Source organism: Chrysochloris asiatica, unplaced genomic scaffold (assembly GCF_000296735.1).
Source record: "Chrysochloris asiatica unplaced genomic scaffold, ChrAsi1.0 scaffold00134, whole genome shotgun sequence".
Taxonomy (NCBI): Eukaryota; Metazoa; Chordata; class Mammalia; order Afrosoricida; family Chrysochloridae; genus Chrysochloris; species Chrysochloris asiatica.
Window position 1 is genome coordinate 6,090,627 of NW_006408652.1, and position 6,953 is coordinate 6,097,579.

Below are 6,953 nucleotides of genomic sequence, written 5' to 3' on the forward strand. Positions count from 1 at the left end.
ACTGAAGGCTATGCCATCAGTATTTTAAATACCAGGAGGGCCACCCATGGTGGACAGGTTTCAGGAGAGCTTCCAGACTAAGACAGATTGGGAAGAAGGAGAGGTGGATTACTTCTGAAGGGTTAGCCACTAAAAGCATTATGAATAGCATCAGAACATCATGAGATAATAGTGCCAGAAGATGTACCTCACAGGTTCGAAGACACTCAACATATGACTAGGGAAGAGCTGCCTCCTCAAAGTAGCATTGACCTTAATGGTATAACTGAAGCAAAGCTTTTGGAACATCCAATTGCTGATGGGGCACAACTCAAAATGAGAGGGAACAGCTACAGACATCCATTAATAATCAGAACATGGAATGTACAAAGTATGAATCTAGGAAAATTGGAAGTTGTTAAAAATGAAATGGAACATATAAACATCAATATTCTAGGCATTAGTGAGCGGAAATGGACAGGTATTGGCCATTTTGAATTGGACAATCACATGGTTCCAGGAATGACAAATATAAAAGCAATGGCATCATATTTATTATCCAAAAAAAAAATTTGAGATCTATCTTGAAGTACAATGTTGTCAGTGATAGGATAATATCCAAATCCCTGGAATCCTAGTATGGTGCTGTAGGATAAGCACTGAACCAAAAGGTCAATTTGAACCACAAAGTCAGTGGTTCAAACTCACCTTCTGCTCCTCAGAAACCCTACACAGGGTCAATATGGTTAGGAACTGACTCAACAGAACTTAACAACATAAGGAAGACCAGTTAATACTACAAATATTCAAATTTAAGCACCAACTAAAGCCAATGATAGTAAAATTGAAGAATTCTACCAACTTCTTTACCTGAAAGTGATCAAGATGCATTGAAAATTACTGGTGATTGAAATGTGAAAGTTGGAAGCAAAGAGGATGGATCAGTAGTTGGAAAATATGACTTAAGTTATAGAAATGATGGTGGAGATCCCATGATACAATTTTGCAAGACCAGTAGCTTATTCATTGCAAATATTTATTCTAAACAACATAAAAGGCAACTGTACACATGGACCTAACCATATAGAATACACAGAAATCAAATTGGCTAGAGTAATTGAAAATTCAGAAAGATTTACCCTTTCACAAAATTTGGAAATTGGAGGTAGCATTTAGCAGGTTTTCTTGCCAAACACATTAGTCATTTTTTACAATTTTTAGGGAGTAATTCAATTACCCATAAAATTCTGCTTTCTAAAATGCAGTGGGAAGAGACAAGGGTGAAATTCATTATCAGTCAAAACAAGGCCAAGGGCAGACTGTGGAACAGACCATCAATTGCTCATATGCAGGTGCAGGTTGAAGCTGAAGAAAATTAAAGCAAGTCCACGAGAGCCAAAATATAACACTGAATATGTCTGGTGTGGCACTGTGAGATAAGCACTGGACTGTAAGGTAGATTTGAACCACAAGACTGATGATCCAGACCCTCCAGCCACTCCTCAGAAACCCTATACAGTATCACAATAACAATATCCCACTTGAAATTAGAGACTGAAGACCAAAAGAACTGAAGACCAAAAGAACTTCAAGAACATCATACAGGAAGAAAGCAAAATCTTATTAAAAAGGCAAGAAAGAAAAAAGACCAAAATGGATGTCCAAAGAGAATCTGAAACTTGCTCTTGAGTGTAGAGAAGTTAAAGTGAATGAAATAAGTGAGGTGAAAGAGCTGAACAGAAAATTCCAAAGGGCAGCATGAGAAGACAAAGTATTATAATGAAATGTGCAAAGATCTGGAACCAGAAAACCAAATGAGAAGAATATGCTCAGCATTTATCAAGCTGATTTGTTGTTGTTAAGTGCTGCCGAGTCAGTTCTGACCCATAGTGACCCTGTACAGGGTTTCCGAGGCTGTAGATCTTTACAGGAGCAGAAAGCCTCATCTTTCTCCCACAGATGATAGAGTTGAGGAAAAAATTCAAGCCTGGAGTTGAAATACTAAAGGATTCTATTGGCAAAATTGGAGTCCTGTTGTGGCACTGTAAGGCCAGCAGTTCAAACTGACCAGCTACTTGCTGGAAACCCTATGTAGGGTCACTTCGATGTGGACCTGATTCGATGGCACTTAACAGTAACAACAATGGGAAAAATATTGAATGATGATAATTCATACTATAAATTATTTAGGAAAACAATAATAAAATAACAGGGGATTTCCAATCAGACACACTCAGGTTAAATCTGAACTTTCTTGTTGTGTGATCTTAATATCTTAATATTTATGATCCTCCATTTCTTCCCATCTATTTTTAAAGTTGTTGTAAAATCCATATGACATAAAATGAATCATTTTTAAGTATGTGCTTCAGCGGCATTTGGAACATTTGCAATGTTATGTAATCATTACTTGTTCTAAAACATTTTCATCTCCCTAAAAGGAAACCCCATTATCCACTAAGCAATCACTCCTTTTCCCCAGGCCCTGGCAACCACTAAAAAAAAAAAAAAGAAAAGAAGAAGATGGAAGGAACACACAGTCACTGAACCAAAAAGATTTGGTCGATGTTCAACCATTTCAGGAGGTAGCATAGAAGTCCAAGGTGTACTGAAGACATTGGTTGAAAAACAAGGCTCCAGGAAATGATGGAATACAAATTGAGGTGTTTCAACAAACTGATACACCTGGAGGTTGTCCAGGGCAAGAAATTTGGAAGACAGTTACCTGGCCAATGATTGGAAAAGATCCTTATTTGTGCCCATTCCATAGAAAGGTGACTCAATGGAATGCATAAATCTTCAAACAATATCATTACTATAACATGCAACTGAAATTTTGTTTCAGATCATTAAAAAATGGTTGTTGCAAGATATCAACTGTGAGCTAACAGAAATGCAAGCCAGATTCAGAAGAGGACAAGGAAGGAGGAATATCATTGTTGGTGTCAGATGAATCTAAGCTGAAAGCAGAGGATACTAGAAAGATGTTTACTTGTGCTGTATTGACTGCGCAAAGCCATTTGCTTCTGTGGATCATAACAAACTATAAAATAACATTGTGAAGAATGGGTATTCCAGAACACTTAGTTGTGCTCAGGAGGAACTTGTATGCAGATTCAAGCAGAACAAGGGGATACTGAATGGTTTAACATCAGGAAAAGTGTGCACAAGGGTTGTGCTGAGCAAATAATCTGAGAAACTGGATTATATGGAGAAGAACATGGCATTAGGATTGGAGGAGATTCATCAACAACCTTAGATATGCAGATGACACAACCTTACTTGCTGGAAGGGAAGAGGACTTGGAGCACTTACTAAAGAGCTCAGCCTTCAATACGGATTGTACCTCAATGTAAAGAAAATAAAAATCCTCACAACTGGACCAATAAATAGCATCATAATGCACAAAAAAGGTTGAAGTTGTCAGCAACTTCATTTTACTTGGATCCACAATCCACACTCATGAAAATATACGTCAAGAAATCAAAAGACCTATTGCATTAAGTAAATGTGCTGCAAAAGCACATAGATGTAAGTTTGAGGACTAAGGTGGACTTCAAGCCATGTATTTTCAGTAGCCTCATAGCGTAGTGGTTACGAATCGGGCTGCGAACCTTAAGGTCAGCGGTTCGAAACTACCAGCTGCTCCGCGGGAGAAAGATGAGGCTTTCTACTCGCGTAAAGATTTACACCCTCGGAAACCCTGTACAGGGTTGCTATGGGTCGGACCCGACTTGACGGCACTTAACAACAACAACAACAACATATGTACATGAAAATTGGATAATGAATAAGGAAGCCCACAGAAGACTTGATGTCTTTTAATTATGGTGTTGGTGAAGAATATTGAAAGGACCATGAAAGTACCAGAAGAATGAACAAATCTGTGTTGGAAGAAGTCCAGTCAGAATGCTCTTTAGAAAGCAGGAAGGTGAGACTTTGTCTCTTATATGTCAGACATGTGATCAGGAGGGACCAGTCCCTGGAGCAGGACATCATGCTTGGTCAGTGAAAAATAGGAAGACTCCCAACGAGATGGACTGACATGGTGGCAGCAACAGTGGGCTCAAACATAATAATTTTGAGGATGGCACAGAATGGGGCAGTGTTTGGTTTGGTTGTGCCGAGGGTCACTTTGAATCAGGACTGACTTTGAGTTGGCATGTAGCAACAACGACATCAAAACCTAGCTTGGGTCTGACACTTAGCTTAATGGGCAACAGAAGACATTTAAAAAATGGGAGCCTGCTTTTGAATGCTGATGTATGTAATTTGATCATGCAAGCAGCTGAGTTCTGCCAGAGGAGCTTTTAAAAGTTATCTTCTTCTTTTCTAGCATCTAGGAGTGTTGATGTGTGGTCTAACTCACAGTCTATTTTCATGTGTCTTAACATTATCTTCTCACACTTTCTATTTCTCTTGTACCCACATCTGCTTAGATCCTTCCCCATGTCAGCATTTTCCTAACCTGATTCAATATAATTCAAAACAAATGAGTCCCTGGGCAGTGCCAATGGTTGAGTGCTCTTCTATTAACTGGAAGGTTGGCAGTTGAATCTACCCAGAGGCACCAGAGAGGCCTGGTTATCTATTCCAAAAGACCACTACCATTGGGAAACACAAGAAAACCCGTCACTGAAATCCATCGTAACCTCTACTGCTTACCATATGGATTCATGCATCCTCTCTCCCATAAAGCAAGAGGAGAGCAAGAGACTGGATGGTTGCTGATCCAAGGAGGAAGGGGACATGCAGATAAAGGATTCACTTTTCTTGGAGGGATTGTGTCAGTCTGTGAACCTTTATCAGTCAACATTGTTTAACACCTTTTGCTTTGTTCATTGTAACCTCCCCTGCCCAGTCTCGATCTCCTTCGTCTAGTGTTTCCATACCCCCTGTCCCTTTCACTCCTACCTAACCCATCCATCTTCTACATGGCCTCTAGAGTCTTTTTATTTTTCTCTAAAATATAACTCTTCTCTGTATTTTAGCAATCTCTCTCTGCTACCCCAGTGCAGGCTCCCCCTGCCTATAGGTTAAAGCCCTTAGAAGTGAAGCTCAAGTCACCTCTTTTCCAATACCACCCCCCACCCACCTCGCACATTCACTCCTATTACAAACTATTTAGAACACCCTGTCTTGGCCCAGGCCTCTTTGCATCTGTACACATTGTTCAATTAGACTGGAAGGTCATTCTGTCTTTTTCTTTATGTGTATGTTTGTCTGTTCATGCTTAGAGCACTGGGAAGCATTAAGCTTTTCTCTTTCTCCTTATTCACAGGGACATCTATTTCTGGTGTTCTATTTAATGCATTTATTAAATAACAGAGTTTTCAAGTGCCCTGTGTCCCAGGTCACACCGCTCTCCTAGAGCAGATCAAGAGAGGAACCCTTGCTTCTGTTTGCTTTTCCCATTCTGCTTTCTTTCGACCATGCTGTGTGCAATCTAAGTGCCAGATGCTGGGCCCGGCTTTAATGATGGAAGTCTCTTGGAATGGGCATCCATTACAAAAGCCTTTTAGAATACAGAAGGTCTATCCTACTTCAGTGATAACAAGTTTTCTGATGTTCCTTGGATGTTTCAGGGAGTAGCTTCTCCTGCAAGTTCCCTCTTGTATTTTTCCGTCACTATGCATCACACAATTAGACAATGTAATTAACCAAGACCAAGACCACTGTCTTTCACAGGGAGCTACATTTCTCACAGGAGGGCAACATTCCTCCCTGGCTACATCCACTGCAAATGCATCCCTGAGTTTCCTGTCCTTTCCAGAATAACCTTGCATGGCCTCTCGTAGTGGTAGAGAAGGCAGGGTATCCCAGCCGGAACAGAGAATTCCAGTTTACTGCCACACTGGTGATTATATATGCCTGTATTTCTTGAAATAGTGAAAAGCTATTGTAGCTATAAATAAATATAAGACAGGCAAGATGGCTGACCATCTTTGAACTCTGATGGAATACGGTGAGATGAGGTTAGGTTCCTGTATTTATACTCTCAAGATATATGAGGGATGTTTGTACCACGTAGGAATCATAGAGTAAGGTATGCTTTGGGATTTTGTCTTGTCTTTGGAAATGTTCCTATTTCGAAGTGTGAAGAAGAGCCTGCAATGATTGCGTTCATGTTTACTAGGTTTGTTTTAGTCTAGAGGGTGCGGTCATACACTCTAATTGGATCCTGCTGACAACTGGAATAATCACTGTTTTCCCTATGAGACAACTGAGGCTCAGAAAGTGGAGATGACTGGCTTAAAGTCACTCATCTTGTCAGTAGTGGAACCTAGGTGAGAATTCAGTCCTGTGATTTTATAACATCATACTGCTGACTTTAGAAGACATAATCCATTCTTTGTACCAAACCAAGGGTTGGGTGGGGAAAGAAGGGTTCAAACTTACACTGTGAACCAGTGGCAACACTAGCTGCTTTTCATTTTATCTCATTTCAACCTCACACCAACCCGATGGAGTCGTAGTTTACCCAGGACACACAGGTTCTCAGGATACAAGGTTTTTAGTGCTAGACTGGGAACATGATGTAGTTACTGCATGTGAAGATGATAGACATTATGAAATCCATTTTATAGATGTTAAAACTGAGGCTTGGTGACAGTGGGTAACTTGCCACCCAAAGGGCAGGATTCTTATGGGATGCTAGTGTGTAATCAAAGAAATCTCATAATTATGTTCTAAATAAGAGTCATGGTTCAAGTTCATTTTTCATGGAAATTACTATTCCATTTTATTTATTTATTTTAGAAAGCCAGGAACTAGTTTCTTAATGAATTATAAACTAAATTACAGATTAATATCAATTATAAACTAAATTACAAATTAATATCAAGAACACTGAAGAATAAGAGGCGAGGGAAGAGATAAAAATCATAAAAAGAAGAAATATATATACTTTTAAGCATTTGCATTACAAAACCTTAAAGTGTGCAGGGCAACAGCTCTCCCCAGCCCCCACCCCC